This window comes from Procambarus clarkii, chromosome 45, assembly GCF_040958095.1.
Source record: "Procambarus clarkii isolate CNS0578487 chromosome 45, FALCON_Pclarkii_2.0, whole genome shotgun sequence".
NCBI lineage: Eukaryota > Metazoa > Arthropoda > Malacostraca > Decapoda > Cambaridae > Procambarus > Procambarus clarkii.
Window position 1 is genome coordinate 8,674,032 of NC_091194.1, and position 19,644 is coordinate 8,693,675.

The window sequence follows — 19,644 nt, forward strand, 5'->3', positions numbered from 1 at the left end:
ACGCTGATCACTATGCTACAGGGAGCTGAGACCATGATTTAAACTAAACATAAACGTATAATCTTATTATTCTATCACAAATATTCTCTATTATTTAGTTTTTTCATTACTTGGGAAGGAAGTTACAAATGTAACTCTCCAAGGTCCCATTTACACCTATAATGTACGTGGTGTGTTTGGCTAGGCTCATCTTAACATCCTCAGAGGCAGGGAACTCAATTGACATTATCTCAATATGTTCATGATGATGTGGGTGTAGTAAAGGCAGTGATGTCCTGTCAAAAGAACATGTTAATAGCATCCTGCATTCTCACAGTTGGGCTGGCGTGGTTGGTGAAGCACCAACTACCACTTACATCTTGGTCTACAGTAAGGACAAACAGACATGAGCTAACTCTTGATAAGTGGATCAGTGTGTGTTTCAGGTGAAGAACTTCCGCTATGCCTAGCCTCATATTATCGCTATCATTTCAATAAAAATTTCATTAGAGATAATTTTCAGTATGCTGATTGATGTAAATTGATCAACAAAATTTTTATTTTTATCAATACCACGCTAGGGCTTAATAATATATATAAAGCAGGTGTTATTAAGGGGAAGATCTCTTATATAACTTTTTTTCTGTCTCATTTTCCCCCACCAACAACACCACATTTCTTACTGCCTATTATTACTCATTTTATTGATATTATATTTATTAATTTAATACTAGTATATATACAAAACGCAAACAATATATACTATTATCTTACATGCGACAACTCATCCTTCGTTGTCGCGCAGTGCACCAAACCTTAGTGTATTGTACCCACTGGCGCCTGGCAGCGGGTACCAGGCGCCAGTACCTCAGTACCAGGCGCCAGTACCTCAGTACCAGGCGCCAGTACCAACCTCAGACAAACAGCCTCGAAGTGGCCAATGAACCATGGTTGTGTGTCTAGCAGCAGCGGCCGCCATGACCAGTTGGAAGTTATGGGTGTCGTGACAACACCTTTGGGGCTGGCGATGTAGTGGCTCGTTGCTCGACGGTGCCCGCCAACGACCTGATGGGTGCTGCCTGCTTTACAGGAAACTCAGTCGTACTTCTGTGAGCTTTCGTTATTCAATCAGAGCGTGGGAGCCAGATGGGTGTGATGGATATTTGTTACAGAAGACGTTAGGCTGTTCTCTATTGTAAAACTTAAAGCCTAATAGATTGGCACATTCCGTCTTGATCATCCGCCTGGAAGGGAAGTAATTTTTTTACCTTATGGCAAAATCTTGAGTACGAGACTTGCCAGGGTTTATTGATCGTGCGTCTGGCAAACAGGTTTTACAAATGACAACAGGCACAAACGTCTGTAGGAAAAGCCTCCTACATGCTTGCTAGTCTAACACTAATATACTTTGTGGTAGCGGCCCTTCAGCCTCTTAGTCATCTCTTTGTTATAATGCTTCTCACTACAGAATTACAAATATATTCTGACGAGTTTGAAAACGTAGCAACTGGCCAGCAAACATACAAGGTTGGTAACGATATCACACAAGGTTGTGATATTGTTGTTACAGCATTAAAAAAATAATGTTGTGATTAGGCTATTTGGTAGTGCAGAGTATCTGGTGCGTCCGCCAGGGGCGTGTGGAAGGCCGCATCGTAACGAGAGAACTATCTCCTCGGAGATAGCTTAGTGAGTTTCTTGTGTCTGGATCAAATACATCATAACCAGCTCACCTGGTCTGGGTACCTGGAAGAGTAATCAATAACTGAGAAGGAGGACGCTGAGATCTAGGAGGCGGGGAGAGAGGAGGAGGAGGAGGAGAGACGCAGACAAGGGATGGATCATAACAAAGGAAGTGATTGACACCATGATGAAGGGGAGGGAGGAGGAGGATATAAAAATGATCCCGGTGGAACCAGGAGCGGAATAAGGCCATCGGGGGAGGAATGGAGAGGTATACACACGGATCCGGGTTCGATTCATGGCTGAGGCAGAAATAATGATAGGCAGAGTTCCTTTCACCCTGATGCTCCTGTTTACCTAGCAGTAAATAGGTACCTGGGAGTTAAACAGCTACTACGGGCTGCTTCCTGGGGATGTGTGTGTGAGGGAAATATGTAGTAGATATGATAGTTATGTTGATTGAGGGGCGACAACGATCGAAGGATTGGATGCGCTCAGTGATGTAATATATGTCGGAGTCAGTACATTAGACAATTGACGGTTAGAAAGGCGGGGTCCAAGAGCTAACAGATCGATCTTGCAGACACAAATAGCAAAAACACACACGCGCGCGCGCGCGTACGTCAGCCCGTCCTCCTAAGGTTTTCTAACGTCAAGAAAATGGTCAATGTAAAGTGTCCTCTCCTAACCTACCAGAGGACCCAAAACAGAGAACGGGACAGTACGTCACTTTCGCCAGCCGCTTCCATTTTCTAGTACGACATTATTTGGCCTTAGATAACGCACACGAGCGAAAAACGACGTTCTTTGTAAGAGGACAGGTTGTAGGAGGACAGGTTGTAAGAGGACAGGTTGTAGGAGGACAGGTTGGAGCAAACAAGGTGTTCCCAAGGTCCGGTGCACGGCCCTTAGATGTTCCTTGAACAAAGCAGAATAGATCAACTTCTTTATGTTATTGTTTGCAGGTGTTGACAATCTTATGCGAATAATGAGCTGGTAAGAGGTGGCAAAGTCTACATATAGTGACGTGGACGAATGGTGAGAAGAGGCTGTCACGTGGCTACTCGAGCTGAATCCAAATAAATGCAAGGTGATGTCCAGCACACCCCCCCTCTATTGATAGAAATTCTAAGAGGATTGCGTCAGTAGCGTGTGCATCATTTACATATGAACAGCCCTCAAACACTTCGGCAAGGATATAATATTTTACAACATAATTCGTTTTGTCGGGGACAGGCAGATATATATATATATATATACCTGTATGCAGCACTAGCTAGAAACCCTCACTCTCTGAAGCTCATCAAGACGCTGGCGAGACATAGTCACAACATGCGAAGTACTTTGACATATCGACAAGAAGGCTAAGGATGTGGAAAAGGTGAGTCCAGGACGAAGGGACACAAGGACTGAGACCAGGTGGAGAGGGACACAAGGAGAGGGAGACACAAGGAGAGAAGGAAACTGTCAATATGACACTGTCAACATACCTCCCAATCCATCACTGTCAGCACATGACACCTAACATGCCATTGTCGAACCGATACTGTGGGTATAACCATCCTTGTCATGCCACTGTCAAGACACCACACTCAGTATGATCCTGTCAGCATGGCACTGTCTGCACGGGCATTCATCACATCACTGTCAGCATAGCAGGAAGTATGGCAGTTGATGACGACGTTGGGAGGGTGGAGGGGGAGGAGGTTGCCAGCTTGGGGTATATAAGGGAGTATGGCAGCTCCACCGCCCAGTCTGGCGTCGGCTGTGGTAGAGGCGAGAGGTACCGCTGCTCCGGGTGGTCGGCCTCACCCTAACGTCACCCCCCCCCCTTGGCTCTCTGTGTTATCATAGTGTAGTCCTGGCTCTATCTGTGTTATCATAGTGTAGTCCTGGCTCTATCTGTGTTATCTTAGACAAATCTTTGAGCTCTAGGACACCCCCTTAAACAGCACCTTAACTTTCTCTGGCACCCTAATGTCTCTGTGTGTCACCCTAGTGCCTTCTTGGTTCTCTATGTCACCCTGAGGACTCGACGTAATATATCTGTGGCTGTTAAGATTCACCCTAGTTCGTTCTGCTCCACAAGTGTCACCCTAAATCGATGTGAAACCATGGTGCCACTTCTATTTATTTTGTGATCACCCTAGCTCTGTGTCCTATTAGTGCCACCCTGGCACTCTGTTACCCTAATGACACCCTGATACTCTGTGTCACCCTGGCTCTCAGTGTCCCATTAGTGCCACCCTGGTACTCTGTCACACTAGTACCGTTCGGGTACTGTCACCCTAATGACACCCTGATATTCTGTCATCCTGGCTCTCTGTGTCACATTATTGCCATCCTTGTACTTTGTGTCACCCTTGTGCCACCCTGGAATTCTGTCACCCTTGTGCCACCCTGGAATTCTGTCACCCTTGTGCCAACCTGGCACTCTTGTCACCCTAGTGCCATCCTGGATCTGTCATATTAATGTCACCCTGATACTCTGTGTCACCTTGGCTCTGTGACTTGTCACCCTGGCTTTCTGTGTCATCCTGACTGTGTCACTCTAGTGTCACCCTAGCTCTGTCACTAGTGTCCCCCTAACTTTCTGTGTCACTATTGTAATACTGACTCTGTGTACTCAAGTGTCACCCTTGTTCTATGTGTCATTCTTGTGTCACTAGTGTATCCCTGGTTCTATGTATCACCCTAGCTATCTGTGTCACTAGTGTCACCAGGGTCTGTGACACTTGTCACCCTGGTTCTGTCACTCTGGCTCTCTGTATCATTCTTGTGCCATCACCCTGTCGAGCTGTGCCTCTATTGTCACCCTGGCTCTTTGTGTCACTCGAGTGCCACCAAAGCCTGATGTGTCACCCTTTCTTGAACTACCCCTTGTTTCACCCTATTATGGCGATATAGACTGACTATTGTCACAGATTCTATCTACGACACAGTAGTGTGACCCAATCACTCTAGAACAGATATTCGCATCACCCTAATAGCGCCTTGGATCTCTGGGACTTACCTTAAGATCACCCTGCCACTCTGGGACTCGTCATGGTCACCCTAAAACTCTTTGACTCGTCCTAGGGTTACCCTTGGCACTCTAGGACACGCTTTTAGGGTCACCCTGGCACTAAGGCTCTCCTTAGGGGTCACCATAACACTTTGAGACTTCCTTTGCCGTCACCCTGGCACTCTGAGTCACCCTTACGGTCATCTTGGCACTCTGAAACATCCTTACGATCACTGGTACTCTGAGATTCGCCCTAGTCACCCTAGCACTCTGGGACGTATTTTAGTTACCATAGTACTCTGAGACTCGCCCAAGGGTCACCCTAATACTCTGGGTCACGTCTTAAGGTCACACTGGCACTCTAGGACTCACCCTAGGGTCTTCCCTGGCACTCTGGCTGCTTCACTCTACTTACATCATTAAGCTCCAGTAAGTGTTTTGATGCTCTTTTGTTAGATTTTTTGAGGTAAAAACAGTTGTTTGTAATAAACAAGCAGTTGTTTGTTTGAAAAGCAGTTGTTTGTTTGAAAAGCAGTTGTTTGTTTTAAAAACTATTGTTTGTGGTAAGCAAACACTTGTGATAAACAAGCAGTTTGTGGTAAACAAACTGTTTTTGGTAAACAAGCCGTTGTTTGTGGTAAACAAACAGTTTGTGGTAGACAGACAACTGTTTGTGGTAAACAAAGTTGTTTTGATAAACAGCTGCTTGTGGCTTGTTTATTAGATAATTTCTTCAACCTTGCCATCACTGTGTATCTAGTTTTTAATCTTTATTAATGTGATCATTATCTCCCCCACCTGGGGATAAAACACGCTTTCTTAAATTAGAATTATTATCTTTCTGTAATTTTGTAAAAAAAAATAATAATTAATATTATTATCAGTATTTTATTAGAAGTAGTAAAAGTAGAAGTAGTAGAAACAAGAGTAGAAGTAGTAGAAACAAGAGTAGAAGTAGTAGAAACAAGAGTAGAAGTAGTAGAAACAAGAGTAGAAGTAGTAGAAACAAGAGTAGAAGTAGTAGAAACAAGAGTAGAAGTAGTAGAAACAAGAGTAGAAGTAGTAGAAACAAGAGTAGAAGTAGTAGAAACAAAAGTAGAAGAGTAGAAGTAGCAAGATAAACAGCATGAGCAGGATTAATATTTCCACCTTTATGCCAAAGAATGCCAGAATTGTGGGGTATAGTTTTAAAGAATAATCTTAAGGAGAGGAGGGGATAGTTAGGGTGCCATTGTTTATGTTCCACACTACATAGGTGTCGTAGGCACCCTTGGGCACCACCCTCTCTGGGCACACACTCAGGCAAAAGTGTTTACACTAACACTTCAACACTCATACGTACAAACATACTGATTGGGGACCTCATGGCATGATTGGTCACCTGATTTCTTGGTACTGTCAAATCATGTGTTGATCACTAATGAACTCCGACGATGCCAGAAAATCCCGATAAACCACTGAATTTATATTTTCATGAGGGTTTAATAGGCATGCCTGAGACCTCCAAACAACTGAACTAGGTGAGAAACGAGAAAAGTAGTCAATGAGCACCATACAAGTGAAGGAGGTGGTGGTTTAGGAGTAAAAGCAACTGTTGTGTTTGCTTGTCCTATCCTCCGTGGATATTAGGCTGTCATTGTTAATGTATCTCACCTTTGGTTTGTTTGGGTTAATGTTTGAATTATATGTTTTTGTGAAATATTAAGAATATTAAATATTAAAAAAGTTTCATATGCCTGCTGCTAATGCGTTTACAATCTGTGTATTTTATGAAGCCTCGTTCGTTTCGTTTGTGTGGTGTAGCGTATACCTAGCTAAACGTTTCCTATCCTAGCCTAGCCTTGCCTCACCTAACCTAACTTATCCTAGCTTACCTCACCTAACCTAGCATAGCTACACATAACCTAGTCTAGCCTAATAAAAACACTCTCAATCAAAACAAATAAAGATATTGAAATAGAAATTGCAGGTTCAACAGAGGCCACTCCACTCACTACCTTCGCGTATAAAGTAAAATTCCCGAATATGCATTTCAGGTCTAAATGCCACCGTGAAAAACGACACCAACGTCACGACATAGGTTAAAAATATCAACTGTAATAGACTGTTTGAACTACAGTCGTTTATTTTGCCTCAAAACAGCTGCAAATCACAGCTAACTGCGTCACACTCTGCATGTTTAAACTACATTACATTTATATATCTTCAAAAATACATTGTGATATCTATTACAATGACTTGTACTACATATGGATGAAACAAATATTGTCAGAGTAGTAAAGAATTTAACAAAAAATATTCAGGAACAAAAAAAGAACCAACAGTCCAGTTGTTGCGAGGCCATGACAGAAAACGGGAGAGGAAAGTGGTAGTATATCGGACGTACCGAGAGAACACTATCGCTATTTTGCACCTATAAAAGAAAAACAGTGATATTTTGGAGCAAGGGGCAATACGTGCGGCACCTTGGGCCAGCAGCTGAATGGTTAAGTTCGAGGCTCGTGCAGGGGAGGTGGAGAAGTGTTCACGGGACCCCCACCAGTGCTTGAGGTGCATCAGTACCCACTGTCCTCACACCAACCACCACTTTCACAGGTAAACAAAGATGACTGCGGTCTACTAAATGTCCCGGATTCACTTTAATGTCCTGGTACATTCCATTACATGGTCCATTACATTGACCCTGGGTACCGGCGATGCTCGGGTCTTTCAAGAGCTCAATGTGAATATTATTTATTTTAAAATTTATATTATTTTATCACGGGAATTAGGAGACATGCATTCCTGTATGAAATTCACTTCATACAACCATTAAAACTTAATAGTTAAACGCTAGAGTTGTTCTCTACAACGGAAAGAATTTCGCCTTATCATGACCTTCAGTACATAACAAAAATGAGTTTGTACACCTCGTTTTATATAGATGGAATGTTGCCAGAGTAGAGTTAGGTCTTGACGTGTATGGAATAATGTTCACACACTCGGCCCGTTCTGGTGTTCAAATATTTTTACAACTAGGTGTATGTACCCGCCTCTCATTTGTCAATCTACTGGTGTACAGGTTCCTGAGCTTATTGTGTTCTATCATATGTGCATTTGAAACTTTGTATGGAGTCAGCCTCCATCACATCACTACCTAATGCATTTCATTTATTAACTGCTCTGACACTGAAAAAGTTCTTTCTAATGTCTTTATGGCTCATTTGGGTACTCAGTTTTCACCTGTGTCCCCTTGTTCGAGTACCACCCGTGTTAAAGTATCTGTCCTTATCTACCCCTGTCAATTCCCCTTGAGTATCTGTCCCTTATCTACCCTGATAATGTCTCTCCCGAACTCTTATGTCTTCCAGCGACGTGAGATGCAATTCACGCAGCCTTCCCTCGTAACTTGTGCCTCTAAGTTCCGGGATTAGTCTAGTGCATACTTTTAAACGTGTTCCAGCTTCGTCTTCTGCTTGACAAGGTACGGGCTCCATGCTGGTACCGCATACTCCAGGACTGGCCTTTCATATGTGGTATACACAACCCGTTCTCGTACTTTCTTATAGTCAATATTGACTTATTAAATACATGCATATGTGACATACTAATTTATTGTGAATATTTTAGTTTACCTTGAAAAGCTTCATAGAAAACACCGACCTTACCTAACCTTCTTAGTATGTTAAGATAAGCACCTTATTGCTTCGTAATTACAATTATTACTTAACCTATACCTATAATAGGTTAAGTAATAATTGTAATTACGAAGCAATAAGATGCTTATCTTAACATACTAAGAAGGTTAGGTAAGGTCGGTGTTTTCTATGAAGCTTTTCAAGGTAAACTAAAATATTCACAATAAATTAGTATGTCACATATGCATGTATTTAATAAGTCAATATTGACAATAAGAAAGTACGAGAACGGGTTGCAACCGGTGTACAAGGTTCAGAAGGATTCCTTATACAGGTTCCTGAAGACAGTTCTGATGTTTGCCAGCCTTGCATACGCAAATGATGATATTCTTTGGGATTCAGAAGACAGGTTCGTCGTGATATCAAGTCCTAGATCTTTCTCTCTGTCCGTTTCATGGAGGACTTAGTGTATGTGTTGTGCACTCATAGCACGGAGTGTATGCTTTAAACATGTTTAAAAAAATGGAAATGTTTCATATTTCCATTTGTTTTTCTGTACATATTTTATATTTATATAGACATGACACAGTATTTGTTATCATTAATCAGCCTGTCTCTGTCTTTCTCTCTCTCTCTCTCTCTCTCTCTCTCTCTCTCTCTCTCTCTCTCTCTCTCTCTCTCTCTCTCTCTCTCTCTCTCTCTCTCTCTCTCTCTCTCTCTCTCTCTCTCTCTCTCTCTCTCTCTCTCTCTCTCTCTCTCTCTCTCTCTCTCTCTCTCTCTCTCACTCTCTCTCACTCTCTCTCTCTCTCTCTCTCTCTCTCTCTCTCTCTCTCTCTCTCTCACTCTCTCTCTCTCTCTCTCTCTCTCTCTCTCTCTCTCTCTCTCTCTCTCTCTCTCTCTCTCTCTCTCTCTCTCTCTCTCTCTCTCTCTCTCTCTCTCTCTCTCTCTCTCTCTCTCTCTCTCTCTCTCTCTCTCTCTCTCTCTCTCTCACTCTCTCTCTCTCTCTCTCTCTCTCTCTCTCTCTCTCTCTCTCTCTCTCTCTCTCTCTCTCTCTCACTCTCTCTCTCTCTCTCTCTCTCTCTCTCTCTCTCTCTCTCTCTCTCTCTCTCTCTCTCTCTCTCTCTCTCTCTCACTCTCTCTCTCTCTCTCTCTCTCTCTCTCTCTCTCTCTCACTCTCTCTCTCTCTCTCTCTCTCTCTCTCTCTCTCTCTCTCTCTCTCTCTCTCTCTCTCTCTCTCTCTCTCTCTCTCTCTCTCTCACTCTCTCTCTCTCTCTCTCACTCTCTCTCTCTCTCTCTCTCTCTCTCTCACTCTCTCTCTCTCTCTCTCTCTCTCTCTCTCTCTCTCTCTCTCTCTCTCTCTCTCTCTCTCTCTCTCTCTCTCTCTCTCTCTCTCTCTCTGCCTTCTTACCCGCAGTTTCTAAATGAATATATAAATAAATACATACACACGGGACTCTCCTTACTCCCTGCGTGTGTGATGAACAAAAATAATAGCATATTATCTTATGCAAATTAAGGTCATTTGCATACAGTTATTCAGGGGAGGTTTGTTGAGGAGCATGTGGCACTCGCCCGGGAGTGCCACGGCAGTTCTCATTTATTGATAAATAATTTATGCCTTATAATCGAACCTCCTCCCAAAATTTGCTCAATTACTTAACTCGCAGATTTTAAAAGTTTTTTTATAGGATACGTGTCATTTTCTAACGGAATCGACAAATCCGTTAAAAATGTTAAAATGAGACGCATTAATTAGAAATTAAGCACCGTAATTGTTTACGTTTTTTAAGGTTATGAAGGTTTTTTTAGGCACGTTAGTTGCACTTTTGACGGAGTGGTAATTTTCACTAGCGCACGTTCTTTATAAACGTTATACTTTCCCCGATCACCTAGAACACGCTCATCCACCAATCAGAGAGCAACAATGAGTACCATAATGGCCAATCAGCATGTGGTAATAAGTAAACACCAGCACAATATCCAATCAGAGCGCCGAATTTCGTCAACATTACATCTCGGACCAATCAACGCCTAGGACGCACTTAAAGGGGATGTCGACTCCCTCCGAAATAATCCCAGTGAAAGAATTTTGTTGAAAGCGCATCACTAATGAGGCTACGACATTTACCGGCAGTGAAGTAGTTCGATAATAGCCAGCGATAATAGCCAGACAGAACGAGTTTATTATTTTAGTTTTCAGCCTTTTTAAAAGACCAAATTACGTGAGTCGCTGTACATAGCAGCGTCTCCGCGCCTGCGTTATTGGAACCCGGAAATCACTTAGCCTACGTGTACCCAGTAATTACTGATTTATACTTAGAAAACGGTACTTAATGGACCATTAGTTATTGTGTAAAAGAAATATGCACAGTTCCAAACTCACTAAATAAAAAAAAAAGCTGAATTTGATCAAAGAAAAACTCGTGCTTGAATTAAAAACGACCCGAGAAAGGTGTTTTAAAGCAATTTTTCTGGTCGTGTTTGCAAGCGGAGTGTATCAAGCGTCGGGCGGGAAGATGGTGTTGTTGGAGACCTTTTTTGATAGGTAAATGTTTGCCCTCAGGTGTGTGTGTGTGTGTGGGGGGGGGGGCGGAGTGTGTACTCACCTATTTGTGTTTGCGAGAGTTGAGCTCTGCTCTTTCGGCCCGCCTCTCAACTGTCATTCAATCAACTGTTACTAACTACTATCTAATTTTTTCACACACACACACACACACACACACACACACACACACACACACACACACACACACACACACACACACACACACACACACACACACACACACACATATTTCCAGGAAGCAGCCCGTAGCAGCTCTCTCTAACTCCCTGGTACCTATTTGCTGCTAGGTGAACAGGCGCGTAGGGTGAAAGAAACTCTGCCCATTTATTTCCGCCTCCGCCGGGGATCGAACCCGGGCCCTTAGGACCACGACTCAAGAGCGCTGTGTGTGTGTGTGTGTGTGTGTGTGTGTGTGTGTGTGTGTGTGTGTGTGTGTGTGTGTGTGTGTGTGTGTGTGTGTGTGTGTGTGTGTGTTTCAAAGAGCCTCTTCAAAAGCACCGTTTATAATTAAGTGATTATACAAATAGTTATGAATTATCTATTGTACATAATTACAGGGAATTGTGATCGATAATTCAGGCAATTACAGCCAATTATCAAGTGGGTGATTATATTAATTATGGCGAAGAGTGCGGTTATCTCCTAAAGGCTTATCATAGTGTGTAGGTATATTCACATATAGGTACTTATCTATATGTGCTTACAGGACGAGATTTAGCTCCTGGGCTCGTACTTCGAGTGCTGGCTACACATTACAATGGCTGCCGACCCTCTTACTACTCGTCACACATACTCTTGGAACTATGTATGGATGAACTATGAATTTCCCTCACCTGGGGGGAATTTCCCCCTCACCTGGGGGGAATTTCCCTCACCTGGGGGGAATTTCCCCTCACCTGACGGGAATTTCCCCCTCACCTGACGGGAATTTCCCTCATCTGGGGGAATTTCCCTCACCCGAGGGGGTAATTTCCTTCCCCTGAGGGGGAATTTCCCTCACCTGGGGGGAATTTCCCCTCACCTGGGGGGAATTCCACTCACCTGAGGGGGAATTTCCCCCTCACCTGAGGGGGAATTTCCCCCTCACCTGAGGGGGAATTTCCCAAAAGTTTAAGTCATGGTCATTGTTAAAAAACAACGAGTTAGGTAGTTTGGCCAAGTTTTATTGGGCAGGAGACTTAATTGTGTTCCCCACCACGTTCAGGTTCCGTTACCCCCAGCACCCCCACCCCCCCTCACCCCTACACCCCCCCACACCCCGCCACACCCCCGCCACACCCCCGCCACACCCCGCCACACCCCCGCCACACCCCGGCACACCCCCGCCACACCCCGCCACACCCCCCTACACCCCACCACACCCCGCCACACCCCGCCACACCCCCCCCCACACCCCCCACACCCCCGCCACACCCCCGCCACACCCCGGCACACCCCCTCCACACCCCGCCAAAGGTCAGGGGACTGGCTCAAGGGGGGTGAAACGGGGTCAAGTTGCGGGTGGTCTAAAGGTAGAAAGCTTAATTTAAGCAATAAATATGCAGGGAAAGTCTTGATGTTGGTCATTAGTTTGACCTCTCCCCCCCCCCCCCCCGGGGGCAAAGGTCACGGGGGGGGGAAGGGTAAGGTCAGACGAATAGAGAAACTGGTCAGAGAGAAAATGGATTATGATTATATTTAATAACTAAATGGGGTAACCGGCGATTCTTGGGTCTCGTTCCCCCCCCCCTCCCTCTTCCCCCCCCCTCTCTTTCAACACATATCACGGCAAACACAAATCTGAAAAACTGTAGAAAAACTCTGTGGAAAGCAAAACTCCAATTTCAGCCGTCAGAGGAGTCGCTGGGATTTGGAATAGGCGAGCCAGTGCCCCCCCTTGAAAAGGGGGGCACTGGGGTTGATCCTCGCCCGGCCTATGACAATCCTCTCCCACGCATGTGTCATCTTGAAATGTTGAGTACGCTTAGCCCCCAAGTACCTGTCGTCATTGAAGCACTCGGAGTATTCGAACCAGCGTTCTAAGGTCTCCCTAGCCACGCACTTAACTCACTGGACCACATACGGTAATTTAACCTGGGTAGTCTATTGAATCCACTAATGGGTTCAGCGGAATCCCAGGCTAAATTATTTATTGTGTCACGTAGTCCAGTGGGGTTCAGGTGTGCATCTGGGGAGACGTAGAATGGTGGTTCGAATACTCTTGAGTGCTTCAATGGGTTTTGAAAAGCAGTAGTAATACTACTACTACTACTACTACTACTACTACTACTACTACTACTACTACTACTACTACTACTACTACTACTAATAATAATAATAATAATAATAAAACTGGAGAGAGGAACCTCAGGGTAAGAGTGACAGCTGAAGTAGATCAAACGAAATTATTTAATAAATCAAGGAACCAAGAAAGTAATCAAAGTAATTCCGAGTATCGTAGTGCTACATATTCCTGTCCCTTAACATTGAGTGTTCAGTGTCCTCGAGGTTCACTGTTCTGGGTGTTCAGTGTTCAGTGTTCTGGATGTTCAGTGTTCAGTGTTCTGGATGTTCAGTGTTCAGTGTTCTGGATGTTCAATGTTCAGTGTCTTGGGGTAGGGTATTGTGACAAAATCACCATCGTTTTGATAAGTATTTTGTAACCAGAACTTGGTTATTTAATTATCTTTCTTGCTGTTATCTTATCATCCTATCTTGATTCAGGTGTGGTATATAACGCTCACGAACTACAAAAACTGCGTTTTTGTAGCCGGCTTAGTGAATGCGTCCGCTCACGAACGGAGTGTTGCATTTTCTGTAGCCGGTTAGGTGTGCGTGGGTCAGCTCACGAACGGATTCCGGATCTCCTGCGACAACAACAAGACCTGAGACACGTTGGTCATAAAAAAAACATTAATAGCCGGGAATGTAATAGCTGTGAATGCATATGTACGGAGCATGCTTGGCCTGTGTCTCGTACACAGGTGGACCCTTGGTTCAGGCAGGACTTGACGTTGTCTTCTCCAACTGTGCACCTTTGGCCTTGGGTATTGAATGACCAAGAAGGGGACCTTTGGTCTTGACAGAACTTGTGGCGAATGATCAAGAAGGGGACCTTTGGTCTTGACAGAACTTGTGACGAATGACCAAGAAGGGGACCTATGGTCTTGACAGAACTTGTGACGAATAACCAAGAAGGGGACCTTTGGTCTTGTTTCCGGTACCGTCCTCCACCGTCCCCTTGACCCCCCCCCCTCTCCCTTCAACCACTCACCCCCCCCCCCACCACAGTCCAGGTACGAAGATAGTAAACTTGAAATATTTAGTTTACGCGCTCCTGGAAGTTGACATTAATCATGTGTACCACAGGTAAAGCATTCATTAATATTTCTGCCCTTCATAACAACGACGCAGCAACCTAAACTACTAAATCCGCTGCCTTTGGTCACAGACAGAGTTGGATTCAACCATTTATGACGTTGAATCCTTCATGAGTGCACCGGAGCACCGGATTTTGTTTACGGAACCTTCTTCTAGGGTCTATAAAGTCTTTGTTTAGGCGTTACGTCTATTGCTTGCCCCTTGAGTCAGTCTCTCTCTCTGTCTCTCTGTTTCTCTCTCTCTCTCTCTCTCTCTCTCTCTCTCTCTCTCTCTCTCTCTCTCTCTCTCTCTCTCTCTCTCTCTCTCCTACTCATCCTGGCTGCCTGTTAATGGAGACTTAGTCTGGTTATCTTTTTTAACCGTCATACTCATGTCAGATGGCGAGGGGAGACTGAAAGTGAAGGAGGGGGAGATAGAGGGAGGGTGTGCCACAGAGGGGAGAGAGAGGCAGGGTGTGCCACAGAGGGGAGAGAGAGGGAGGCAGAGATACGCAATAATTAAAGAAGAAAGAGAGAGCGAGAGAAAGGAAGGGGAGAAAGAGAAAAAAGGTAAATTGAATGAGGGGTGAGGACAGAAGAATGACAGGTAATGGGACGGGAGAGTGAGGGAGGAGGGAGAGGGAGACAGAGAGAGGGAGGAAGGGAGGAGAGAGATTAAGGGAAGGAGCACATATATATAGATCGAGGGGGGAATGAGAGAGAGAGAGAGAGAGAGAGAGAGAGAGAGAGAGAGAGAGAGAGAGAGAGAGGAAGATAGTGAGAGAAGAGAAAGAGGGAAGGAGATAGAGAACGTAAAAAGTGGGAGAGATTACTACAGTAATGTAACCACTGTGTAAAGTACGCTTTACCTCCCCCCCCCCACCTCTCTCCCTCCCCCCCGACCCCCTCTTCCCCACCCCCACCCCCTCCTTCCTTCCCTCCCCCACCCCCCATAAACAGCGCCAAGCACCCCAACAATTTTTCAGCTCCCCCACAAAACTCGTAGAACCAACATGACCAAGAAACCTTTAGCTAAAAATAGACGTCTTACCCATACCTCCCGGCCTGCCTTCCTGATGATGGCCCTTAGCACCCTCTTGCCCCGACCGCCTACCTCGCCAAGGAAGGCTGTCAATAAAGATCTAAATCCTTTGGTTTTTACTGGAGAAAGTGACTCTTACTTCTTCAGTTTTTGTTTCTTTTCTCTCTATTAACTTCTCTCCCTTCCCTTGCCTGCTCTCCTCTCAAACACTTAGAACCGTCCACTTCTTCCCCCCCCCTGACTTTATCACCAAGTTTCCTGTTCCCTTCCTCACCCTTCAGCACAGATCTTGATGAGGAAGGTGTAGGAGGCCAGGGCAGGAGGAGGAGGGGAAGGAGGAGGGGAAGGAGGAGGAGGAGGAGGAGGAGGAGGAGGAGGAGGAGGAGGAGGAGGAGGAGGAGGAGGAGGAGGGGAAGGAGGAGGAGGAGAAGGAGGAGGAGGAGAGGAGGTGGAGGAGAAGAAGGAGAAGGAGGGGAAGGAGGAGGAGGAGGAGGAGGGGAAGGAGGAGAAGGAGGGGAAGGAGGAGGAGGAGGAGGAGGAGGAGGAGGAGGAGGAGAAGGAGGAGGAGGAGAGGAGGTGGAGGAGAAGAAGGAGAAGGAGGGGAAGGAGGAGGAGGAGGAGGAGGGGAAGGAGGAGGAGGAGAAGGGGAAGGAGGAGGAGGAGGAAGAAGAAGTAAGTAATGCCTACCTAAAACGTTGTACATGTCTCCTAAGGGCAACATACAGGTGTGTAGTGTCGCACAGATGATGTTGTGTATTCTCTGTTTATGGTAACATGTGTTCCTTCTATCAGCATTGTGCAAGTGTCGTGCAGGCCCAGCACTGGTGGTCTCTTGTGCCTTCATTCCTCTCTGCCTTCTCTTTGCTCTTCACTATCTCATGGTGTGGCTCACGAAGCATTACCACAATATTCTAGTCTATTTTGTCTGAAGTACAAAAGTCTTCTTATCCCATTATCTCCTTTTTTGTTGGGTTTGATTATCGTAAAGTTTTCCAAGAGTAGTCTTGGTGGGAGGTTCTGAACCCTCTCTCTAGTTTACTCTCTGATGTGCTGCACGAGGAAATTCCTAGGTGCTACCTCTGCTAGCTTTATTTGCCATGTCTTCTACTGGACTCTGTGGATTCGATCCTTTCCCATTTAATAACCGTGTGACTGAAGTCTCCCATAATGAGCAACCTTAGCTCACATCCTTTTGGTCTGCTTCGGCTAACTCATGGAGGATGTGACAGGTTTGCTTGTGTTCATATGTTACTGCTCTGGTCTCCTGTTGCTTTGTTGAGGTTGTAGATCACAGCCACTTTCACTTTTTCACCTTTGATATGATTCTGGTGATCCTGTGTATTCATTTGCTTCAATGGTAAGAAATTCGTTAAAGCTAATGTTCCCTTTAGTCAAAAATACAACTCCACCTCCTCGCCTCTGGGTCTATTCTCTCACGAGTAATATAACATTATTAGCTTCACAGTTTCATCTTCTGTTGGTATTACATTAAAGTTCATGTCTATAGTTATTTCAGTTCATATGCCTTATCTGACATTCCATCAGCATTGGTGTACCAAAATTAGTGACCTGCCCTTGTTTTCCCTGCATGTGGGGGACGAGGAACGAGATGAGGCAGTGGTTGTAAGGGTGTCTCAGTCATTAGATAGAACTGCAGTTCAAGTGGATTGGACGGTGATAGGAACAAGGCCTAGACTGATTGACATTGATGGCACCCGTGGTCTATTATGGAATTAACGGGAAATGCTGGAAGGAGTAGGATAAAGAGGAACGGCAGAATCCCAGGGGAGTATTATGGGAGGGGTTGGATGTAGCGGAATGGGGCTGGGTAGGGTGGATGTAGTGTTTAGATGTATACCCGCCAAACACACACCGAAACTACGACGTTGGTACAACGTTCGAACAAGTTTTAACACCTCCTAACCAGTTATAATAACCAATATAGCAAGTTGTAACAACGTTCTAATACGTCATAAACACGTTAACCCAAGATGTAACAACTTTATTACAAGTTGTAACAAGCGGAAAATGGAGATAGTTTCGGTTTGTGTTTCCAGGGTAGAAGGGGCACGTTTAGGGACGAACTAGGTGAAAGGGAACCAGGAAGATGTGCAAAAGGGATGACCACAGCAGAATGGAAAGGAATTCTGAGGGGAGCATCCTGAGAGAGAGAAGGTTAAGGTCATGTGGAGGGAAGGTGTGGTTATTGTGTGTGGCTGGTGGGGGTTGTTGTTGGGGTATGGTGGGGGAGGGATCCAGAGAAGAGGGGGGAGGGCTTCGGGTGGGCAAGGTGTGCTTGAGAAGGTGCAAGCAAGGAGGAATGTCGTAGGAAGAAATGTCCTGCAGAGCGTGGCAAGGTGAGAGGGGATGGAGGAGGGGTGGGTAGAGGAAGGATAGAGGGAAGAGTGAAGGATTGGTGTAGAAAGGAGGAATAGGTTGAGGAATGGAGGCTGGGGGGGAATGGGTCACAAACGATCAGAGGCGGACAAGTCAGTGACCAGGGGGTGTTCAGGGGTTACATACACCTGGGGATGCGTCCAGGAATAGGTCCACCGGTGGGGTTTTGTCCAGAGGGACGAAGGGCTTATGTGTGGGAAGATCTTTTCCTTAAGTGCTCATTAGTCAGAAGGTGTCCCAAGAGTGTTGACAACACTCCCAGCATGGCCCCTGTGTCTCCGTTGCTGGTGACCCTCAACAGGGTCCTGGGGACGACCAATGCACGCCACAGTGATCAGACTGTCCCATGGGTTCAAGGTCCATGGTGGCCCTCAAGCCTTCATATTTCAGGATTTCTTCACCGACAGTGTTTCAAATTCAGCTGCGGGGGGGAAAAACAATCTCAGAAATAATGGTGGCTGTGTTCGTGGGTGTTGTTCAGTGTCTATATACACACCCTAACCCCTCCTCACACCTTTACCCTACACCCTAACACCACATTCTCAGCCTACACCCTGACGACCACACATTCTCAGCCTACACCCTGACGACCACACATTCTCAGCCAACACCCGGACGACCACACATTCTCAGCCTACACCCGGACGACCACACATTCTCAGCCAACACCCTGACAACCACACATTCTCAGCCTACACCCTGACGACCACACATTCTCAGCCAACACCCGGACGACCACACATTCTCAGCCAACACCCGGACGACCACACATTCTCAGCCTACACCCTGACAACCACACATTCTCAGCCAACACCCTGACAACCACACATTCTCAGCCTACACCCTGACGACCACACATTCTCAGCCTACACCCTAACCCCACACCCTTACCAGGGGGTCTTCAGGTAACAACTCCCTCCCTCACACAAACCCCAGGTCCCCCAAGCCCTGCCTGCCTGTAAACACAACTTGACCAGTTGCAGTAACCAGGTAAACTTGACAGAACAGGCGGAAAGGTGCTGACCAGGTAGTGTCTTGTCTTACACACGAGGACAAGCAGGTTGTCGAGATGGGAGGTTCTGGCAGGTATAACCTCTGGGGGGACTACCACAGATACGAAGTCTTGTGAGGTAGCACAGGTGGTGGGTAGCCGTGTATGGTAGTACAGGTAGGTAGCCCAAGTCGTAGACTAAGGCAGATGTGTACAGGAGTCAAGAACTCCATATAGTAGTGGAGAAAGGCAGGTGTATACTCAACAGAGGTAACCTGTGAGGGGGGAATGGGGGGGCAGGAGGCAGGTGTATGCCCGCCTCATAGCTACACGTGAGGGGGGTATAGGACCCCCTCACGCCCCCCCCCCTCCCCCCAGCAAGGGAACAACCCCTAGTATTGATCAGGGCATCGGCTTGGAGGCTAGGGGGGGGGGAGGGGGTAGTTCTAGCTCTCATGATCCTCTCTTGTCCTCTTCTGCCCCCCTCTTCCTCTTCCTCCTCCTTCTCCCTCTCTTCCTCCTCATCATCCTCCTCCTTCTCTTCCTCATTTCAAATTCCTATTCATTCCCATGCATATGGTAATGTTATTAGTTAATTTGGTTAATTATGGGTTTATTTAATTTTCATATTTATTTCACCCTTCTGTCTCTGTTTCCTTATGTCTCCCTGTCTCTGTCTTTCTGATCTGACTGTGTCTCTGTCTTGGTCTCTCTCTGTCTGTCTTGGTCTCTCTCTGTCTGTCTTGGTCTCTCTCTGTCTGTCTTGGTCTCTCTTTGTCTCTCTCTCTCTCTCTCTCTCTCTCTCTCTCTCTCTCTCTCTCTCTCTCTCTCTCTCTCTCTCTCTCTCTCTCTCTCTCTCTCTCTCTCTCTCTGTCTCTCTCTTAATATCATGAACGTTTACACTGTGCCAGCTGACTGCCAATGTTTTATGAGAGTTTCAAGGGTCCATGCACTGTGGGTAGTGATCCTCCACCATGGCCGTGTGGCTGTGTTGTGGTGGTGTCTGGTGGTGTTGTGGTGGTGTCTG

The 19,644-nt window shown here is 45.8% G+C and overlaps 1 protein-coding gene across 2 annotated transcripts in view; it reads left to right on the forward strand.

The window, feature by feature from the left end:
• Positions 1-4,394: 4,394 nt before the first annotated feature.
• LOC123770179 (uncharacterized) overlaps positions 4,395-19,644 on the forward strand; it is a 101,990-nt gene continuing 86,740 nt past the window's right edge. Inside the window, exon 1 of one of the 2 annotated variants that reach the window (XM_069301353.1) lies at positions 4,395-5,095. The gene's annotated coding sequence lies outside the window, so the exon portion shown is untranslated. Of the gene's footprint in view, positions 5,096-7,032; positions 7,262-19,644 lie in introns of those variants that run through there. The other variant, XM_069301352.1, reaches the window with a different exon arrangement.